At 36.4% G+C, this 24,099-nt stretch overlaps 2 pseudogenes; one reads left to right on the top strand and one right to left on the bottom strand.

Moving 5' to 3' along the window:
• Positions 1-1,790: 1,790 nt before the first annotated feature.
• LOC122901939 lies at positions 1,791-2,769 on the top strand (annotated as a pseudogene).
• Positions 2,770-8,742: 5,973 nt separating this feature from the next.
• Positions 8,743-10,949, bottom strand: LOC122903585 (annotated as a pseudogene).
• Positions 10,950-24,099: the final 13,150 nt, after the last annotated feature.

Below are 24,099 nucleotides of genomic sequence, written 5' to 3'. Positions count from 1 at the left end.
GAAAGTAGTTTGAAGAGCATAAATATAATTGTGAGCATAGTTAAAATTTTTGAAGATTTAGTGGGGATGGGGGTAGAGGCAAATTATACAAATCTAATCAGGTAAAAGATAAAGTAGTTTAAAAACAACAAATGAGATATAACTACATGTATACAAAAAGAAGATGTATGAGATAGAAGTTGGTTGCACAAATTGAAATATATCAGTGAAATGGAAAAGCTTATGAGTTAACATCTAATTAATCCAAGAAAGAGAAACTATATACACACAAATAAATATGTAACAAAAAATAAATGTTATTAAAGAAATGCCTCCACAAAACCATTGCGTGCCAATGAATTTAAAGTCTTTTTTTTTTTTTTAATTTCCCAATAACAGATAATCCCTCTTCTAGGGAAATATTCTAAGGAAAGGAGACATATCTGAGAAATGCAGATGAATATTCAAAAGACATCCATTGAGGTATTATTTATTATAGATAATTTGGAAATCTCAGCATATATTATATATATATTACATACATATATTGTAAATCTAATTCAAACAAAAGCTATAGATCAACCTTAATTCTTTCTCTCATACTTAACATGCAATCTGCCAGAAAGTCACATTTGTTCTACCTTCAAAATAAATCCCTAATAACCAAACCACTTATACCTTATCACTCAAACCACTTCCATTCTGCACTGAGCCACCACCTTCTCCTGCCTGAATTCTGAAGCAGCCTCTACCTGTTTTCCCGGATTGCATTTTTGATCCTCTGTCGCAGAAGGTGCTTTCCACAGGGCAACTAGAGAAATCCTGTCAAAATATGTATCTAAGCATGTGCTTGCTGGTGAAGGACAACTACTGTGTATGAAGACACCTTATGGGGGAAAAAAGGAACCGGAATCTGAACCATCAAGGCTCTAGATACAATGACATTAACAGTAAATGAACAAAGGAACATGGTCAAAATTATTTTTATGATCAAAATAATTCAATTACTTCCCTATAAACTAAAATAAAATTCAAGAACCACCATGGGTTATAAGATCTTGGTGTCTCCTGGTTCTTTATTTAATCACTATCAGACCTCCTTACCCATTGGGTTTCTCCAGCACTCTTAACTCCTTGATGCTTCCTGAGCCAACCAAACAAGTGCCTCAGGACTTTACTTTGCATTTGCTTTCCCATCACCTGGAACTCCTTAACCTCAAATACCAAGTGATTTTACTTCTCACTTCATTCAACGCTCTCTTCAAACTTTATCACCCCAACAAAAAAATCATCCCTGGCAAACCTGTTGAAAATAGAAAAAAAAAAAAAAAAACAAATAACAACAAAAACCAACCAAACAAACAAACAAACAAAACCCATCATTTTCTATCACTTTATCTGTCTTTACCTCTTCATAATGCTTACATTAAATTATACTTTTATTAACTAATTATCTCTCCCCTCCCACTAGAAAATAAATTCTATTAGAGCAGGCATTTGTTTGTTTGCTTTGCCCTTGTATCCACTGTTTAGAAGAGTCCCAGGGAATATAAGAGGAGCTCAATAAATACTTCTGAAGGAAGGAATGGATAAAATTAATAACATCCAGGAAATGTAAATGTGAAATGTGAAAATTGTGGTTTTACCCATATGATTGCATTTTATTTATTTATAAAATAGATGCTAAGACAATGAATACTTGCTTTCCCTGGTGTGATTCTGTTCTGCTTGTTCTGCTTGGCTCTTCTCTGGCATAGTAGTAGTTTATCTCCATTTGCCTTCTTTAACTTCCTATGGGTGTGCCAGCGACCATGAGAGATCTGATGGACATGAACATGAGCCCTCTGAGGCCCCAGATCTAACTTTTTAGTTGTGAACTAAAGGCTGACAAAGATTACCATTTTAAAGTGGATAATGATGAAAATGAACACCAGTTATCTTAAAGAACAGTCATATTAGGGGTTGGGGCAAAGGATGAATTACACATTGTTGAAGAAAAGGCAATGAAGTACAAAGGCAGTCTGATGCAAGTCACACTGGAAAATTTGAAAATGTCTGTATAGCCAAGATTTCCCTTGTGGGCTTGGGAATAACACCACCTGTGGTCTTACGATTGACATGTTGTTCAGGGTCTGTGCATAGCAGTGGAAAGCACTTAGTAGCTGTGGGGCAAGATGCTGAATCAGAAGATGAAGAAGAAGAGGATGTGAAATTCCTTAGCCATCTGTAAAGTGCTCTAACTTTGGAACTTTTAGAACATTTCCAGAGAAAAGCAAAACTTGGTGCTGTGGAAATGATGATAAAGATGATGAGGAAGAATAAGAAGAAGAAGAAGAAGAAGTGGGGGGAGGGGGAGGAGGAGGAGAAGGAGGAGGGGGAGGAGAAGAAGAAGGAGGAGGGACGAGGGGGAGGGGTTGAGGAGGGACGAGGGGGAGGAGATGATGACGAACATAATGATGAGGAAGAAGCTGAAGAAAAAGCGCCAGTAAAAAACCTATATGAGATACTCCAACCAAAACTGCAAACCAGAATGAAACAGACTCAAAACTATCCACATGAATATCAAAAAATATAGGATCAATAGAACAGGAAAAAACTCTTCTTAAGACACCCAATGGACCTAGTTCTGTAGAGGACATTAAAACAAAAATGCAAGTAAGTATAGAAAAAGGTGGTTTTCTTTCCAGAGTGGAAGCCAAGATCATCAATTATGTGAAGAATTGCTTCCAGATGACTGAACAGGAGTTTATTCAAGATAAACTTAAAGAGGAGAAACCTCTAAGAAAATAGTTTAAAAGTTTGTTAAAATTTTCCCTCATTTCATTTCTGTAACAGTTAATATCTGGATATTCTTTTTATAACACAGAGTGAGAATTTTCCCTACCATGTCTAATAAATGTTGTCCAGGTTCCAATGCCAAGAATATGTTGTCCAAAATGCCTGTCTACTTTTTAAAGATGGAGCTCAACTGTTTGCTTGGGTTTGAATATGTATGAATGCGATGATAGGACATAGTAGTGATAATAAGTGATAATAAGACAATGGAAATGGTGGGGAGAAAAAAATAAACATGTGAAATAAACTCAGTATTTTAATAAAGTTACAGAAAAGAGTATGGAGTGCTTAATATTTGAATTTAAGTATAAAATTCAATCTACAAATTTGCACACAGAATATTGTGTCAGTGGTGTGCAAATTACACATGCACAGAAAAAGTAGAAGGAAATAAACTAAAGATCTCTATTAAAGCTTTCTTAGAATGGTAAAACGTAAAAGTATTTGTTGTTTTATCATTTACATTTTCTTTCATCTTTAAATTTTCAATGTACTTTTTAAAATTAGATAAAGATATGTTTTAATAATCGAGCATCTACTGTGTGCCAGCCACTGGCTGGGACTTGTAGACATGAAGATAAACAGGTGTTCTAATTTTAACTGGGATAGTATATGAATCAACCAGTAATTATAAATTTCAGTCAAATATGACAAATATCATATGAGCAATATGTGTGAGCCTTAATGTTAAAGCCTATGTTTCTCACTTGTAAAATAAAAATAATAATACATCTGCTTCATAGTCTTGTGGTAATATTACAAGAGCTAATGTGAATAAAATACTTATCACAACAGCTCACTAATAGTAAACTCAATTAGCCATTTTTATTGTTATTCTTTTTTAATTAACATGTATTATTTGTTTCAGGGGTACAGGTCTGTGAATCATGAGTCTTACACAATTCACAGCACTCACCATAGCACATGTTATTCTTATCAGTGTAGTATAGAGGAAGAGTGATTACTTTTTGAACAATATCAGAGAACACCTAATGAAGTAGCGGGCATTGGAGTGAGCTTAAAAAGTGACAGTATTTGACAAAATAGCAACTAGTGTGGGCTAAGAAACGCTAGGGTAACAAAAACTCCCTCAAATCTCAGGGGCTCAGGATAACAAAAACTTAATTATTTATACAGCAATGAGAAGGGACTGTCTCTGGTCATCATCATCCCTCAGAGGGATCTAGATGAACAAATCATTATAGTGAACTTTGCTTAACCTGTGCAGCAGTGGGAGTCATGTGCATTTAATCACTCACCATCTCCAAAATTTTCTGGGCAGAGGGCATGCATTTCACTTTCACGCACATTTCAATAGCCAAACAAAGCTACATGGCTAAGTCTAACTTCATATCGACAGCAAACAATCCTACCCTGTGCATGAAAGTTAGAAAGCTGGAAATATTGGGTGAAAGCACTAATGATCAGCACAGATACATTGACAAGGGAAGTTGGTAGATTTGTTTCATCATTAGGATAATTCAGACAATGATACACTATTAGGACCTGACTTTTTCCTTTATCTCGGAGGAAAAAAAAAAAAAAACAAGTTGAGGGTGTATCATCTCTGGCAATATGGCAGAAATGGATACCTCCAAATTATCCTATTCCAAAAATGCCAGAGAAAGTTGAATAATTTTTAAAAGAATAGTTTAAAGTGCATGTCTGAGCTGGCAATAAAGTCAGAGTAATCCTTAGAGGCAGAAAGCAAATAGAAAGCGTAAATCCACAGTAATAAGTGAAATAAAGTCCGTGGCCTCCCTGGGAAAAGTTGTACATTCCTTAATATAGAGCTTTGATTTTAATAACCTGTGTGTGCCTAGAGCCCACACAAAGTGAAAGATCAAATCAGAGATCACACATAAACCTGAGATTCAAGTGTAACAATTTCAGTGAAAGAAGGAACCCGGAAAAACAAATAAAACAGAAAATTAATCATTTGCAAAGATAGAAGCTTGTCTATTTTAGCCTTGAGTTCCAGAATTCTTAACCACAAGCTGGTGCTCATGCAGTTTTGGGGTCCAAACTCATTCTGCTTATGTGGTCTGACAACCCAGGAGAAGGAGTAAAGTTGAAAGCATCTCATGAAGTTATGTATTCTGACTGTTCAAGGGGCTAAGAATGTAAACCCTAAGAAGCAAATGCAAATAATCACTGAAAGAACAAGACTTCACAGTCTAGGTCACAAGGGCTCTCCACAAACAAATAGAGTTGATTTCAAACATAAATGTTCCATAAATATAATGATAAAGCAAATAAGGCAGTAAGACAGCATAAATGATATGTACAACCAGAACAAATAAAAAAGATTTTAGATATTGGAATTATCATGTACAGAATGGAAATAAATTATCATCTATAGGATGCATAATATGTGTCATGTATTTAAAAAGTAGATAATGTAAAATATGGACAGGAAAAAGAGAATGCAAACTTTTTATCCATGGCCAAAAAAGTTCAAATATAAATTTTAGAAATAAAATACTACGATCATTAGAATTTAAAGATCTAAGATGATTTTAAAATTGTAGTAAAATGAGCTTAACATAAAACTTACCATTTTGGGGTGCCTGGGTGCCTCAGTGGGTTAAGCCTCTGCCTTCCACTCAGGTAATGATCTCAGTGTCCCCGGATCAAGTCCCACCTCAGGCTCTCTGCCTGGCAAGGAGTCTGCTTCCCCTCTCAGTCTCCCTCTGTGCGCATGATCTCTCACTCTCTCTCTCTCTTTCTCGCTCAAGCAAATAAATAAATATTATTATTATTTTTTAAAAACAGCTTTTTAACCATCTTAGTGTGCATTATCCAGTGACGTTTACCGTGTCGTACAACCATCATCACTGACTAGTCCTGATGTCTTATTTGTTCAACATCCCAAAAAGAAACCCTCTACCCATTAAGTTAGAAGTGTTCCTTCCTCTTCTATTTTTACTTTTCACAGGAATTTGAAAAGGATTGGTGTTAATTTTTCTTTAGGTATTTGGTAGAATTGATAGTGAGTCATCTGGTCATGGACTTTCCTTTGTGAAAGGTGTTTGATAAGTGATTCAGTGTCCTGTTCTAGTTCTATTGAGATTTTTAAATTTCTTCTTGAGTCAACTTTGTGAATTTGTAGGCTTTAAAAATCTGTGCATTTGTCTGTCTTATAGTATTCTCTTATAATCCTTGATATTTTGTAAGATTTATAATAATGTCTCAACTTTCATTTCTGAAGAAGTAATTTTAGTCTTCTCTCCTTTATTCTTCATCAATCTGGGAAAGTATTTGTCAGTTTTGGTAATCTTTTAAAGAACAAACTTTTGTTTCCAATGATTTTTTGCTATTTTTCTAATCTCTACTTCATTTTTCATCACTCTAGTCTTTGTCATTTCTTTCCTTTTTCTGGCTTTGCATTTTGCTTGCATTCCTTCTTCATTTGCTTCAAATTATTTTCTAATTTTACTTGAGATTTATTTTTGACCTATTGCTTGTTAAAGAACATGTTATTTAATTTCCACATATTCGTGGATTTTCCAGTTTTCCTCTGCTAATTTCATTCCACTGTCATTGAAAAAAAAAATATTGTCTATGATCTCAGCTTTCTCAGCTTTCTTAACTTTATTGAGACTTATTTTGTGGCCTAACATGGCCGAGTCTGGAGAATGTTCCATGTGAGCTTAGAAAAGTGTGTGTTCTGCTGTTATTGGGTAAAATATTTTGTATATGTCTCTTAGGACCAATTGGTCTATAGTGTGCTCAAGTTCTCTGTTTCATTATTGATTTTCTTTCTGGTTGTTTTATCTATTATTGGAAATAGGGAACTGAAATCTCTTATTATTGTGCTGTTGCTTATTTCTCCCATCAATTCTATAAGTATTTGCTTCATATATTTGGGAGCTCCAATGATATACACATCTTATATTTTTCTACTCAGTTGATATTATTATCATTATGTGTTTCTTTGATTCTTGTGATGATTTTTGTCTTAAAAATGCTTTTTTTTTTTTTCTCCTGATGTAAGTATGGTTGCCCTTGCTTTCTTTCCGTTGCTATTTACATGTAGTATCTTTTGTCTTTCTTTCACTCTCTGCCTTGGTGTATCTTTGGATCTAAAGTGAGTCTGTTAAAAATAGCAGAATATAGTTGAATAACTTTTTATGAGACTGAAGTTGAATAACTTTTTAAAAAATACATTCTGTTAATATCTGCCCTTCAATTGAAGAGGCTAATTTACCTTCAAAATAATTACTAATAGAAAACTTATTTCTGTTATTCTATTGCATTTTCTCTATGTCTTAAATCTTTGTTGGTCCTCAATTCTCCCATTACAGCTTTATTATTTATTTAATAAATAATAATTGAAATAAAAATAAAAAATAAAAATAAAATAAAAAATTAATTGATGTTTTGCAATGAACTGCTCTGATTTTCTTCTCACTTCCTTTTATGGATTTTTTTTTTTAGGTATTTTATGAGTGGTTATCCCGGGGATTCCATTTAACCCCTTAGGTTCATAACAGTAGTTTGAATTAATACCAACTAAATTTGAATAGTGTACAAAAACTCTTCCTCTATTCAGGTTTTTCCTTACCCCTTTATGTTGTCATTTTTGTTGTATATTGTATTTTTTATATGCTGTAGTCTTCTCTCTTTTTTTCTTCATCAATCTGGAAAAAGATCTGTTACTTTTGGTAATCTTTTACAAGAACAAATTTTTGTTTTCAGTGATTTTTTGCTATATTCTAATCTCTACCTCATATATATATGAAGCCATTAATTTAGACTTATAATTATAGTTTATAGCTGCATATCCATCAATATAGACTTATAATTAAAGTTTTATGCATTTGTCTTCTAAGACACACAGGGGAAGAAGAAAAAAAAAACCCAAAACACAAAGATGCCAGCTTCTATATTTATCTATATAGTCAATTTTACTAGAATTTTTATTTCATCAGATATTTTCTTTTTTTAAAGATTTTACTTGTTTATTTGACAGACAGATCACAAGTAGGCAGAGAGGCAGGTAGAGAGAGAGAAGGGAGGAAGAAGGCTCCCTGCTGAGCAGAGAGCCCGATGAGGGGCTCTATCCTGGGACCCTGGGATCATGACCTGAGCCGAAGGCAGCGGGTTTAACCCACTGAGCCACCCACGTGTCCCTCATCAGATATTTTCAAGTCACTCTCTGATATCCTCTTACTTCAGCCTGTAGAGTTCCCTTTAACACTTGTTGTAAGGCAGGTTTACTAATGACAGAATCGCTTAGCTTTTGCTTATCTGGGAATATCTTAATTTCTCCTCGTTCTTTTTTTTTTTTTTTTTTTTTTTTTTTTTTTAATTTGTTTGTATTTGTTACAACCTTTTAATGTAGAATGTGACCTGAGCACTACATTTCCACTCACGGAACCTGTGGAGTTACTCCTCCAACAGCTTTACAACACGCCTAAGTAGGCTGAGAATGTCGCTACTCTAAACAACGCTCCTCTTTGGAAAACAAGCCCTATACACGGTTACTCCCATATGGTTGGTTGAACTACTAGTTTCTCGAGGCCTGGTACATGCAGCAGGTAACTACAGGGGACAGAAGATTTAAAAAGTAGATCCTAGAGGGTGAGAGCTGTTTTAGCCAACATTTCTCTTTAAAACATCAAGGTATAGGTCAGAACACTTCAATGACAGACAAATTCGCTTGGTAGCTAAACACTTTAGACCACAGTTAACGTTAGGTTACGCACACCTCACAACAGAGGTCACCTAGTCCCGTTACAATGAGCCAGTGTGGCACTAGGGAAGAAAAATTAGCTGGGCTTTAGTTCCTACATGTCACAGTATCACACTGGAACAGAAAGAAATCTTATCTTCCCCTTAAGTAGGTATTGTCATGCCATACAGATTCTTAAAATATTAACAAAACTAAAGAAAAACATAAAAAGTATCAAATACATATACAAGTCATTCTCGCACGTACAAGTCCTCCATGCACGATGTGTCGTCGTCACCTTCCAGGGGCGGCATCTCCTCGCTCATGGCCGCACTGCTGTCATCAGCTGTGGGGTCGTCTTTATCAATACCGAGACCGAGCTTGATCATACTGTAGATCCTGTTGGCATGCATCTGCGGATCTTCCAGACTGAAGCTGGAGGACAGGGGCGCCGTCTGGTAGAGCAGGATGACCAGGTCTTTCACAGACTTGTCCTTCTTGTCCACCTCAGCCTTCTACAGTAAGGTCTCGTTGATGGAGTGGGCGGGGTTGATCTCCAGGTGCTTCTTCGTGGCTATGTAGCCCATGGTGGCGTTATCTCTCAAGGCCTGGGCCTTCATGATCCTCTCCATGTTTGCCTTCCAGCCGTACATGCTTGTCACGATGCAGCACGAGGAGGTCACCAGTCGGTTTGACACGACCACCTTTTCAACTTTTTTCTCTAAGATGTCCTTCATGATCTTGTGCGGGTTTTCAAACTTTGTCTTTTTCTCTTGCTGTTTCTTTTTCTCTTCTTCATCTTCTGGAAGTTCCAAGCCCTCTTTGGTCACAGATACCAACGTCTTTCCCTCAAACTCCTTCAGCTGCTGGACGCAGTACTCATCAATGGGCTCGATCATATAGATCACTTCCAGGCCATGCTTCCAAAGACGCTCCACTAAGGCCTAGTTCGCTATGGGGTCCTTGGTCTCACCTGTGATGTAATAGATGTGTTTCTGGTTCTCCTTCATTCTGGTGCAGTAGTCCTTGAGAGACACCATCTCGTCACCAGAGGCAGACATGTAGTAGCGCAACAGCTCCCAGAGCTTCTTCCGATTCTGAGAGTCCTCGTGGATGCCAAGCTTGATGTTTTTGGAGAACTGCTCGTAAAACTTTTTGTAGTTCTCTTTGTCTTCGGCCAGTTTGGTGAAGAGTTCTAAGCACTTCTTGACCAAGTTCTTTCTGATAACCTTTAAAATTTTGCTTTGCTGCAGCATCTCATGGGAAATATTTAGAGGAAGATCCTCAGAGTCCACCACGCCTCTGATGAAATTCAGATACTCTGGGATGAGCTCCTCACAATTATTCATGATGAAAACTCTGCAAACATATAACTTAATGTTGTTCTTTTTCTTTCTGTTCTCGAATAGGTCAAAGGGAGCACGTCTTGGCACAAAGAGAAGAGCTCAGAACTCCAACTGTCCTTCCACTGAAAAATGCTTCACTGTCAAGTGATCCTCCCAGTCACTGGTCAAACTCTTATAGAATTCTCCATACTCTTCGTTGGTAATATCGTCGGGGTTTCAGGTCCAAATAGGCTTTGTCTTGTTCAGTTCTTCCTGATCAATGTACTTCTCCTTGATCTTCTTTTTCTTCTTCTTGTCACCATCCTTTTTCTCCTCCTCTTCCTCATCAGAACCAACATCTTCTATCTCAGGTTTGTCATCAGACTCCTCTTCCTTTTCTTTTTCCTCCTCTTTCTCTTCCTTTTCTTCAGCCTCATCATTGATCACCTCTTTATCACGTTCCTTCTCCACGAATAGAGTGATGGGGTAGCCGATGAACTGGGAGTTCTTCTTCATGATCTCCTTTATCCTCCTCTCCTCCAGGTACTTGGTCTGGCCTTCTTTCAGGTGTAGGATAACCTTCATTCCGGACCCACAGGTTTGCCTATGTCGGTGCAGACTGTGAACAAGCCCCCTGCGGAGGACTCCCAGGTGTACTGCTCGCCGTCGTTGTGCTTGGTGATCACCAGCACCTTCTCTGCCACCAAGTAGGCCGAATAGAACCCGACCCCGAACTGGCCAGTCATAGAGATATCTGCGCCCACCTGCAGAGCTTCCATGAATGCTTTGGTCCCCAACTTGGCGATGGTGCCCAGGTTGTTGATCAGGTTGGCCTTGGTCATGCCAATCCCGGTATCCACGATGGTGAGGGTCCGGTCCTGCTTGTTTGGGATGAGGTTAATGTGCAGTTCCTTCCCCGAGTCAAGCTTGCTGGGGTTCGTCAGGCTCTCGTATTGGATTTTGTCCAGAGCATCGGACGAGTTGGAGATCAGCTCCTGGAGGAAGATCTCCTTGTTCGAGTAGAATGTGTTGATGATCAGCGACATCAACTGCGTGATCTCCGCCTGGAAGGTGAACGTCTCCACCTCCTCCTCCTCCATTGGCTGCTCTTGGGTCTGGGTTTCCTCAGGCATCTTGGCTAAAGGACTGCACGGATTCCAAGAGGATGCAGCACCAGGACGCAGGAGCAACTCTCTCCTCATTCTTGTGGATGGTTTTCCTGAATATAGAATTCTTCATTGACAGCTTTTGTTTCTTTCAGCATTTTAAATGTCAATCCACTTCCTTCTGGTCTCCATGGTTTCTGAAAACAAATCAGCTTTGAGATGTACAATATGTTGATTTGATATTTTATATATTATGACCTGATCACCATTGTATCATTAGTTAATACCTCTATCATGTCATGTAATTATTATTTCTTTCTTGTGTCAGGAATAATGAAATATAGCTTCTTAGCAAGTTTAATGTATATAATATTATTGCCTATAGTCACTATGTTTCAGTAGATCTCCAGGACTTTTTTATCTACTAGTTGCAAGTTTGTACCCTTAAACAACATCTATCCCATTTTTCCTTTTTTTTTTTTTTAATTTTTTGAGAGACGTCCAAAGTGTTCCATAGTAGTTGAACCAATCTACATTCTCACCAATAGTATATAAGGGCTCCCTTTCTCCACATCCTTGCCAACACTTGCTATCTGCTACATTTTTAATTATAGCTATTCTAGCAGGTGTGAGGTAATATCTCATTGTGGTTTTGATTTGGATTTCCCTGATGATTAGTGATTTTGAACATTCTCTCATGTACCTGTTGGCCATTTGGGCGATGTGATCTTACAATAGAAAAATCTAAAGATGTCAAAAATAGGTTGTTAGAAATAAAATGTCTATACTATCTAAAGCAATCTACACATTTAATGCAATCCTTATCAAAATATCACCAGCGTTTTTCACAGAGTTAGAACAAACAATCTTAAAATTTGTATAGAACCACAAAAGACCTCCAAAAGACACAACAGTTCTGAAAAAGAAAAGCAAAACTGGAGCCAAACATCACAATTCTAGACTTCACGCTGTATTACAAAGCTATAGTCATCAAGGCAGTACAGTACTGGCACAAACACACACACACAGATCAATGGAACAGAATAGAGAACCCAGAAATGAACCCACAACTATATGGTAAACTAATCTTCTACAACATTGATTTTCCCAATGGCAAAACACAGTCTCTTCAAAACATGATGTTGGAAAAACTGGACAGCAACATGCAGAAGAATGAAACTGGACCACTTTCTTACACTATACACCAAAAATAAATTCAAATGGATGAAAGATCTTAATGAGAGACATGTTGGAGGTATGGGGTTCTTGTTATTCTCTATGTTATCATCCTGGTTTGGGATTATATGAGAGTTCATTTTATAAGACTGTTATGTTTGCAAGGTCTGTTATATATCAAAGTAGAAATATTGAAAATACATTTGGATATATAAGTCTGGAATTTAGAGAAGTCTAGCCTGGAGTATAAATTTCAGGAGTCTTTGGTGTGCAGACATAATATAAAGCATAAATCTAAATGAGATATATAACAATGTGTTTAGGAAGTGGTTTCTCTTGGATTGAATTATGTTTCCTCAAAACTAACATGTTCAAGTCCTCCCAGTACCTGAGAATGTGACCTTATTTGGAAATAGGGTCAGTGGAGGTATAATTAACTAGAATGAGGTCATACTAGAGTAGAGTGGGCCTTTAATCCAGTTTGACCTGTCCTTATACAAATGGGACATTTGGACATGGCTAGGACAGAGAAAGAATGTCATCTGAATATGAAGGCAGAGATGAGGTGATATGTCTACAAGCCAAAGAACACCAGATTGCCAGCATACCACCAGAAGCTAGGAGAGGCATGTGACAAATTCTCCTTCATAGCCCTCAGAAGGAACCAATCTGCCAATAACTTGATCTTGGACTTCTAGCTTCCAGAACTGTTAGAAAATAAATTTGGGGGGGGGGGTACTTGCATAGCTCAGTAAGTTAAGCATTTGCTTTCTGCTTAGGTCATGATCTCAGGGTCCTGCATCAGGCTCTCTATTCAGCAGGGAATCTGCTTCTCCTTCTTCCTCTGCCCTTTGCCACCTACCCCTACTCAATGTGCATGTTCTCTCTCTCAAATACAAATTAAAATCTAAAAAAAAAAAAAAAGAAAGAAAGAAAAGAAAAAAGAAATTTTGGTTATTTAAACCACTCAATTTCTGGTAGTTTGTTATAGCCAACCTAGTAAACTAATATACCTTCTAAGGCTAAAACCCAACATTAAAAGGCTCAAAAAATGGAAAAGAACTAAAAAAGGAGGTCAGTGTGATAGGATGAAAACCTTTAGAAGATGAGGCCCTAGAATCTAAGTGGTGAGTTACAAAAGGAGGGACTGGTCAAGTGTATCAAAGTTGTATGGGAACTAAGAATTAATCCTTGGGTTTCACAAAATTAAGGCATCAGTGACATGACAGTAAATTTTGATGGAAAAGCTGAAGGCAAACGCCATTGAAGGATGTTTAAGATAGAATAAGAATAAGAAGAGAATCCTTGAATATGCCTAGCATTGTCACAGTTCTCATATGGAATTTATAGAACAGCAGAGAAATGGTGCAGTAACTGCAGATTTAATTGGGATTGGAAATGTTTTAACATGGAAGGAAAAAGTATACCTTTGTATACTCATGTGAGTGATCTAATAGGGTAGGATAAATTGATTTTTTAGAGAGTTACCAGACTGCAGTCATCAAAGAGACCAAAGGAGATCGTATTTGGTAAGGAAGCTAGGCATGCTGCCCTTAGAAATAGGAAGAAGGAGAGGTGCCTGGGTGACTCAGGCACTGAAGCTTCCAATTCTTTGAGTTGGACTCAGGTCATGATCTCAGGGCTGTGAGACCGAGCCCTGCACTGGACTTTGCACTGAGCCTGGAGCCTGCTTCAGATTATCCTCTCTTCCTCTCCCTTTGCCCCTCCACCTGACAGAAAGAAAGAAAGAAAGAGAAAGACTCATTCATAAACTCATTCCTTTATGAATTCATTCATAAGAGGAAAAGGGACAGTGGGAAAGTAGTAATTCAAAGCATGTAGACATGTATATATGGTGGGAGCTGGTGGAAATTCTCTACGCACCTAAAAATAAAAACTAAGCTATATAGGACTTAAGCTTTCTAGAATGAACAGGTGTCAAGGTTTCAAGAAAATGGGAAAGGTTTGAAAAGCCCAGTAAAGTGAGTGAACAGATTGGAGGAATGTAAAATAAGTGTTTAGCAACAGCAAGGGACTGTTTGAGATTAGTGGTCTTGAATGCATTGTGAGGACATTTAATATAGTTATTAGTTTTCTCCCCAGCCATATTCAGCTGGTTTGTTCAGCTGGCCTTTCCTTGAGGGCCAGGTGGAAAGAATAAGAGACTGAGCAGCAGTCACTGGCATCTTGCAGTGGCTGTGGTGAGATGGAAACAGCTGGGAGTCCAATTTAGAATACATTTTCAGAAACCTCTTATTTGCCAACAGTGGTATTAGTAGAATTCCTTTAATAAGAGTCTTCCCAGAAAGAATGCTAAATAAATCTTCATTTTTCTTTTAATTATGGCAGATTTATCGTGAAGAAATCGCCACATAATAAGGCACATCTGTTTAAATAATGATTAAAATGTTAGAAGGATATTATAAATCCACATTATAGTAGTAACAAAAACAGTAACTATCAATCGTACTGCAAATTACTGTTAACAACGTGCTTTGCACATATAGTCTTTTATTTATGTTTCATACCTTCATTAAGAGGTATTATTATCTTCATGTTACTTATAAGGATACTGAGTTTCAGAAAGATTATTTTGAGTGATTTGTGACAATCACTGCATATCTCTTAATTGTTGCCTAACCATTAAAATTTTAGAGAGTTTACAGCAGTTGCTCAAAAATAGTGTTTCTTGCTTGATTACTTGCTGTAATAGCATTTCATTTAATTGTAGGAAAATGTGAAGTTAGCAAATTACAGAGATTCAAAAAGGAGGAAAAAGTTATTTGGAGACATTTCCCGTAAGGGAATGACCATGGATGATTAAAAAAAAAAAGGAGGGGGTGTGTGTACACGATACACTTGGGAGGATTCATCCATCAGGTCACAACCAAATATCACAATTTCTAGGTCGAACTTTATTTTGTTCTTTCTTGCTTAAAATTAATTAGTATTCATTTTTTCCTTCCATATTGCTATAGATTACATAAGTCAAAGTTTAGTCAGGAATCTAGATGTTTTGGTAGACAAGATTTAATACAAGGAATTGGAGTCCTACAGAAAGAACCATTAGTAAGGCTGGGTGAGTGAAGGTCAGAAAAACCACTACTGACTTTGGGGAAATCAGATAGTGCAAACTGTCTATGAACTTAGCTGCCTGCTGCATGGAGAAAAGTGGTTTGAAGATTGCCAGGGTGCCTCTGACAGATACCTCTACTGCCTGGTTACATATATATCAGCCTAACTGTTAGAAGAGGAAAATGACTTTTGCTTTCTACCTACCTAATTTCATAAAAGTGCCTATAATAAAAATCTAAACTGGAATATTGCTGTCAAGAACCTGGAAAGCATAATTTTTAGGTTCCAAAGCTTGTGTTACAAAGGAGAGTTTAGAACAATGCAGATGCTAATAAATATCAATAAACAATATGTGATTTATTCAGTCCTCCTCCATGGATTCCTGGTATCCAGGAAATACTTCTATTTACATTTAAGCTCTTAAAAATAATTCAAGGCAACAGTATGTATCCATCTAATATGACTGACAGTTAGTTTGTATATTCTTCTTTTCCTGGTCAGAATATGAGAGAGCGAGTGAGAGAGGAAGAAAGAAAGTCCCACAGATGACTGTTTCCATCTGTGTAATAATTGTTGCAGCTCCTGTCCACTAACAAACTGCTTTACATTTTCCAACTTAAAAGGAAAAAAAAAATAGAAAGCTAAATAAAAATACTAAAAGCACAGCTCATATAAAATATGTGGGAAGAAGAGAAGGATAAAATATAAATTTAGTTGATATGTACAAATAAAATAGCAATCTAGGAGTTATTTCTTAAAGTGAAATAATTATTTGTGGAAGAAGGCAATGCTTTGCTTCATATAAATAGTGACTGCATATTGCATCCGCATTGGTGACAGATTCTTTGAGCCTTTTGGTATCTTCTGCTTCACAACTAGCTGAGCATCTTGTCCTCAAGTCTTTACTACCTGCAAAGCATTTGCCTACTCTGATCCTCACTCATGTGTGTCTTTGGGCAACTTGCTAAATGGCTGGGAGCATCGTTCTCAAATACTGTACCTGGTTGCAGAATCTCAAGAAGTCTAACAAGTCTTGTCTCTTTTTTAGTAAAGTGCAGTAATTTTTCTTTTATTTTGGAAGGACATTTTGACAAGCCTTAAACTAAAAACTTCATCAAGGTGGCATGCATCTGAATTCTGAATTTTAATGTACACTGGCACATTTCTTGCCAAGCCAGTAAGGGTATTTGCTACTTCTTCTCTGATCCAAACACCATGATAAACGTTAACATGGTGGACCAGAGGTAGATCCTGTTTACCGACATCTTTGTGTTTTATTATGTTTCTTCTTCTCTGGTATACAATCTCAAAGCACATCCTTATACACATTCTCCAATTTTCATTTCATCTAAATTGACAAAATGATTACAATTATTTTGGTTAATATGTTCTCTTGAGAGTAAGAAGAAAGGAAACTTATTTTTTATAATCAACTAGGATTTGACTTTCATGATAAGTGTGCAGGCTCACAATTTGGTGGGGAATAGATCTTGAGGAGAAATAGCATGCTCTGCAAGAATTTAATTGCCTTATTTTGGACTCTTCCAATCAGAGGACATGCATTTCAGATGGATGAGAAGGAGTGGAGTCTGTTGGCCTGGAAGATATAGTGAAATTTTGAGGTCTAAAGTATTCATAACTGCCAGAATTCACCAAATATCACCATTCCAAATTTATGTGTCTTATTTTTTCCCCCATTCAATGCTTTGAGTTTCATATAAGAGCCCTATAGAGTCTGTGAATGATTCCATGACCATCAATTAACTGTGATTTTGGACAACGAATGTTAACTTTGGTTTTATTTTTAACATGGGCCCTGAGGTTCCAGGGGATTAGAGATTCTTTAAAAGCAGTAATAGAATATTATTGGGTTTTTGGCATGCCAGAGTCTACTAGGATTTCATTTATCTTAGCAATGGTGTCATTGTTTTCACATAAAACTTGGTCTGATAATCAATTACAGTTTCCCACCTTGAGCCATTTTTGTTCAAAACAATTCTGCATCAGTCAAGGGTTTTGTTAGGAAAAACAACACAGCACACTTGCTCTAGGTATTTCAGAGGGAACAGATTTAATACAGGGAGTTCAATGCTTACTTCCGAAGAGCTAACTAAACATTGGCCAAGGAGAAGCCCTGCTGGATTTAATGTGTCTAGGAAGCATTGCAGGAAATCCCTGATAATGATCTAGACCCCTGGAGCACCAAAGCTCAAGAGTCAAAGGAGTTTTCCAAGAAACTAATGAGAGCTGTCAGTTCACTCACTTCCTTGGAGTCTCCAAAGGAAGGGAAATATATATTCTCATCTGCTTATTGAATCTCAAAACATTACTTTAACTGTTGCAATATAAAGTAGGACCCTGATGGTAAGAGATTCTGGGAAATACCATTTTCTAGACTCTGTGACACAGGGGGATAGTTTAAGTGGCTGAAAATAGCAATGCATATATAAAACCTTATATAACTATTTTTAACAAAACTTTGCATCAGTGTCATTTACATCTGTATTTTTCATATGTCATCTGACAACTACTCAGTGAATTTGACATGACAATCCCGTCAAGTAATCATCCTGAAGTATCTCTTACATTGACCCACTTTTCTCCATCCCACTCAGTGATTCTAAATCTGTCCATCACAATCTTTCCATTGGTTGGCTACGAGAGCCTCCTAATAGTTCTCCTTGTCTCAAGTATCACTTGCCCCAATCTACTCTCCCTGAAGTCAGAACAGTATTTTAACTCACAAATCTGATTATGACACTTTGTTGCTCAAAATGTTAAATTTCTCCCCGATATTCTTAGGTTAAGGAAAAATTATAAATGTAGTCCAGTAAATGTAATTATTTGGACTTCACTACCTTTTCCAAGCCCTCTCACTGGCTCTAAGTCAAATAGCTTGACTTGCTATTCATAGTTACAAGAAAAATTCAGCTTCTTTGATCAACTTTCTTCTTCTCCAATGTCATCCCTAATTTACTCTGCATTTCCTCTCCCACTGATCACTTTCCCATTGTCTGACCAAAGCTTTAACTGCATGCTTACTCATCCAAAGATTTTTTTTCAACATTTAGACTTAGCTACAATCCAACTGCCCTGTGTTTGCCAGTTTCTCCTGCAGAGGAGATCCTTCATTCATTCCCATTGCATCTACCATGTTGTCATAGATGGAATCTGTACTTCCTTAATTCTCACTGCTACTTCCCAAGCATCACTTTTTAGCGCGTGTAAACATTTTCCTGTCTTTCAAGTTTTGCCTCTATTTATCATCCTTTGATACTGTCATCTGCTGAGGCCCTTGGGCACATGGGTCATGGTATTTCTTTTTATTTCAAATCCCAATAGCCTCCATAATGACTTCAAAGAATACATGGCAAGCTTGTTGGGTCCCTTATTTTCATAGACATTTGACTTCCTGTATTCCAGTTCTCTTAATTTCTACCTTACTTTAGACAAACATTGTCATGGTCACAGCTGGATTTTATCATCACTTATCATTTCATTACCTTCAATATAATAAACTCCAAAATACTAATCTCTAATCACAGCCTCCATTCATTTCAGCTTCTCACTTCATTACTTTCACTATATAGCATTTTATCTTTATCATGTCATTGGATTTTTAATTCTTCCTTCATTTGTCTCCCGTTCCCATTGCTTCATTTATTTCTTATGGATCCCAGTCTCAGTAGTGGATCATACCCACATTTTATTTGTAAGCTGCTAATTTTTTGTGGTTTGGATTGTTTTACTGGCTTGTTGATAGAATTTTTGTCACAAGCTTCATAAAAATTCTTAAAAATTAGCTCAATCAAGTGATCTACCTCTTCTTCTCAGGATGCTGAGAGTTGCTGGAGAAAATCATATATCTTTGCAGATGGATGTTTCTATACATTTTTTATACTCACTGAGCATTCAGTTCTATTAGCAATCATTTTCCTCATTCTTGTGTCCTACATTCTGTGGCCGCAAACATACACATTTCAGTGTATACCTACAGTCACTATGTGAGGACACACAGCCCTCCTCTCTGTGAAGATTTTATGCTAAGGTTGGGTATTAAGGTTGTGTGTCGTGCACCTGCATCCTGGCATTCTGGCATGGGGCACAGTGACTCGAAAGAAGCAAGCAAGTTTCATAGCATGAGTCTGGGAAGGTCCAGGGAACATTGTTTGAAAAGACCCTTGTGTAGGAACAGCAGCCCTTCTGGATGGGCTCTGCCTCCTCCTAGCATCCCTTTAGCCCTTAGTCCCTTCATTCTGTGCCCAGTTTTAGGGTATCCTAAAAGTTCTCTTCAGAAAAAGAGGCATGATATACTGATAATTGAGAAATGGGAAGAGATTATGGAAGATGTTTGAGTATGATAATGACGATTTGGAAGAGGTATTATGAGAAATGACAAGAAGGTATAGTCAATAATACTGTATTACAAATTTGAAAGTTGCTAAGAAAGGAAATCGTAACAGTTTTCATTACAAAAAAATTTGTAACTTTGGTAAAGATAATAATTAGAGTTACTGTAGCTATCATTTCACAATGTATACAAATGTCAGATCATTAAGTTGTACACCTGAAACTAATGTAATATTGCATACCGATTATATCGCAATTTTTAAAAAAAGAGAGAAAAAGGTGAACATGAATAAAGGTCCCCCTACATTCTGTGCCCACAAACATACATGTTTCAGTGTATATCTATAGTTACTTTTTAACCACTTTCTGAGTAAAAAAGATGTTTCTTTTGTCTTTAAAGTTTCTCAGCCATGGTTCTAAATATCATTTTCCTTAGTAATTGCTCTAAAAACTATCTGTTTCTTTTATAAATCAGGTCTCTGAAATTCTTCTTAAAACCCATGCTACTCTCTGGTTCCTAAACTTTTTTTTTTTTTTTTTTTCTTCTGTAGGTAGGATATTGAACAAAAACTTGACTAACTTTCATAATGTCTTTGCTTCCTATTCTTGTAGTAGAATGAATTTGGATTTCATCATCACCATTAGACTTTTATACTCCAACTTAATAAGAATTATTTAAAGTTATTAAATAAAATGGCCATTTTTCTATTTTAATTCAAGCTCTTATAAGCATTGGGTTGTGACCATGTACTGTATGAAATACTTTTTTCTGCTTGGCTTTATGGATAACACTAGTTACCTCTTTTCCTATTTTAGTTCTTTCTTAGCCTTCTCTGTGGATTCTTTGTTTTTTTTCCAGCCCCCAAAACATCAGAGTTCTCCAACGTTTTGCCATCAAACTACATCCTGTTCTGTACACTCCTTGTCAGTGATCTTATCTTTTCCCATGGTTTCAATTGGTATCTATATGTTGATGATTGTCAAATATGTTTCTTTAATCCAGAATTCTCTTCTGAGCTTCAGGTTTATATGTTCAACTATGTACTGAGTATCTACATTGAACAACTCACATATACTTTAAATCAATATGTCCTTGGATGAACTTATTATTTAATCTTATCCAAACTTGTAGTTTTTCTTGTGTTCTCATCTTTTCAAATAGCACAATTATCCAACCTCTAAGTTTTGCACATCATTCCTGATTCTTTTATTTCTCTTATTAATAATTCTACTTTTATATTTCTTGGTTCTCTGCAAAAGGTTATCTTTCTTATATTTCCTGCTCTAACACCTGTGTTACTTCTTCATTTAAGATCTTATTTTCTCCAAATTTCTGAAATAATCATCTTCCTGCTATCCATTTCTTTAAACTAGTCTAATGCCTAGCCATTTCTACAGTTACTGGGATTTATCTTCTAAGATATAACATTCATGATGTCATTCCCCTCTTTAAGTCCTTTATTGGCTCTTGAGATTTACAGATCAACAGATATGCTTCCTAGCATGAAGTCAACAGTTCTCCACTAACTGGACCCTGTCTATTTTCCTTGTCTTATCTCTTGCCACATCTCCTACACTCTCTTTGCCAGGACTTCCTTTGGAATTGTGTGTTCTTTTGTGACTCGGGGTTTTTGCACATATAGAATCATATGTCTGAAACACCTTATCTTAACTGCTCCAATAGTACTTTATATTTCTAACTCTCTTAGCACATTTTATTATAATAGTCTATTTATTTGCATTTTCCTTGCAGATTCTAAATCTTTGGAAGGAAAAAAAAATTTAAACACTTCAAAGTCTATTTCAAACAGAACAAATTTAATGAAAAATTAAGTGAACAAACCCAAGATATAAGATAAGATTTAGTCCTGTCTCTAAACAAGAGCCCCTTCACTCTATTTTTTTGTAAACATGTTGATAGCTCTATTGAAACGAGTCTTTGACAGTGGCATTTCTTCGTACAGGGCCATGTTTTATTTTTGGCATATATTTATTTATGTCAAAATATGAGTTGAATGTTCAGTAACATAAATGAGTGCTACTGTATTACTTACACATATTACATATGTTGGTATGGTTGGGTGGTAGTGAGTTTTTTCAAGAAAGTAGGAATTTAACAGTTTTAAGAAAGTAGGAATTCAACAGTTTATGTAATGTTGTCTACTCACAGTAAGATTAAAAGTGATTATACATGAAAATATCATTGAACTCCCTGATATTAAGGGTGAAAAATAAGCTATATTAGAAACATGAAGTGTTTCCTATGCTTCCCATCCTCTCTTGTCTGGTGATTTATAGATGTCCAGGAGTCATGATGTATTTCCTCCCAACAGCTCTGGAACAGTATCCTACAGGATTTATTATGATTTATCATGCTGATGGCTTAACATTTCTATTTCACTATAGCACCAAATTAATTATATTGACTTAATTTGCATTTTGAGACTCAGCCACCCTGCCTCTGTGACATAAAAAATATCATGCACCCACCTGCTTTCATGGGGGCTATCAATATTTGCTTTTCCAACTATTAATGCACATGAATGGTTCTGTGTCAGTTTTTATTTCAGAAGTCAAACGTATGTGTGTTTGTTTATAAGATTTCATATTCAATTACATTTTATTAAGCATTTTAGAGAAAAATGTCCTAAAAAGAGAGGGAAGGCTGAAGAACACTGCAAAAGCTCAGCTGTTCCATTTTCTCCTTCCAAGAATTTCAGATGAAGTTTAATCTTGGAAACTCTAAATACACTCACTGATGGCATGCCATTTATCACACCTAAACAAAGTCCGGGGTCCCACAGTTTAACTGAATCCCATTTTAATAACACAACGGAGAGATGTTTTCTCCCTTAGTACATACACCAAATATGTTATTGATTTTTTTCTGCTGATCCTGCAGGCACTGTTCCCATTTCATGTCTCCCTTTGTTTCTCCAGCCTTCTGCAAACCACATGGGTGATGCATGCACAATAGATATTAGGTCATTCTCTTGTTCAGTTACTCTTTCATTTGACTACTAGGATATTTTTGCACTTTACATATTCAGCAGCTTTATGTTTAGCTCAAATGGCCAGAAACACCATCTTCCTTACTTGCTTCCATGTCAACACACTGACAAAAACTACATTTCCCATTCCAGGTGCATCTGCTCCCGTAGTGAATTTTTACTAAGGGTGTTTCCATCGTTTTTACCTTATGCATTTTGATCAATTTAATGATTCTCATTGACGTCGTCTTACCTTCATTAAATAGACAGGAAAATTGTTCTAATACCAAGAACTCAAAAGACATTTCATTCATGAAGTTCTTAAGGATGACATTTTATATCAACTTGTTTGTGTTGTTGTCCAGTTCATAATTAAAAGACTGTCGTGATAGGCAGTCTTTTATTTTCCACCTTTCAACAGCAACAACTGTGTGATAACCCCTTTTTATAGTCAGCTGAATTCTTTCCCTTTTATGGCTGGGAAGTATGTAGTTCCAAAAGTTGGCAATAGTTTCAGTCCATTTTCAGCACTAAGATTATGTTTATGTCAAAGCTTTATACAATTTTGACAGTTGGGTTCTCAAATCTGTGTGGTATTATTGAATGTATGTGAAGAAGAGTTTGCATTTATCTCCTCATAAAAATGGACAAGCTCTAGCAGTACCAGCAGTAAAAGAAAACACAATTGCAGGGCTAAGAGAATTGGAAATCCCATATCTAGCAGAGCTCCATTTCTGAGATAACTTGATTTCACATTACAAGCAGGGAGGTCAGGATTTATAGTCAACACTTTGAAGAAAAATATGTTTTAGGTGGAGAAAGGAGAAGACACTGTAGAAAACATTTCACTTGCATGATCTCTTTGCTTTCTGTAGAATTTCTTAGACGGGATGAGCTATGACCCAGAAAGTACTACCATAGTCACCTTCCCTCCTTGAGTGATGATTATCGATTCTCTTCACTTACCAGAGACCCAAAAAGTTGCTTCCAGATGAGTGTGGAAGCTCCTCTTCCATCATCTCATCCCTTGTTTCCCATTTGTGCATTTAGATAATCAACACCAACATCGTAGTTGTTTAGAAAAGAGAGGACCTGGTAGAAATGTCCTGAATATCATACAGATAGAGCCTGTGGTCTTTATATTATTACATGCTGTTGTCACTATCAGCATGAAAATGAATAAAATATAACTTCAGTTCAAGATGTATTCAAATGCCTCAAACTGTGCCATCTGGGGAGAGGACACTCGAGGTCAGGTTTGAGTGCATTTTGAGTAAAAGACGGTGTAGACAAATGATGAAGTTATTGTCACTTTTAATAGCTTTTTGTACCATATAGTTATTCAGATATGTACTTTCCCAGCTTATTCTCTGCTGTCTTGTATTTATGTTTCTGTCAATCACTCTTTTTCATTTCCCTTGTGTTCATTTTCTGAGAAAGACTGTCACATGCATTATGCCCATTAAATCTTAATACTAGCAAGTTTCAGGTAAGAATAATTTTCCCAGAAAACTGAAGAAAGTGGAGACATAATAGACTAAATTCCATGAAAAAATTCTCCTGAGTTTTTCTGAGTTACATTTTAT

This window comes from Neovison vison, chromosome 3 (genome assembly GCF_020171115.1).
Source record: "Neovison vison isolate M4711 chromosome 3, ASM_NN_V1, whole genome shotgun sequence".
Taxonomy (NCBI): Eukaryota; Metazoa; Chordata; class Mammalia; order Carnivora; family Mustelidae; genus Neogale; species Neogale vison.
The sequence above is the reverse complement of the archived record's forward strand: the minus strand, read 5'-3'. Positions and strand labels throughout refer to the sequence as shown.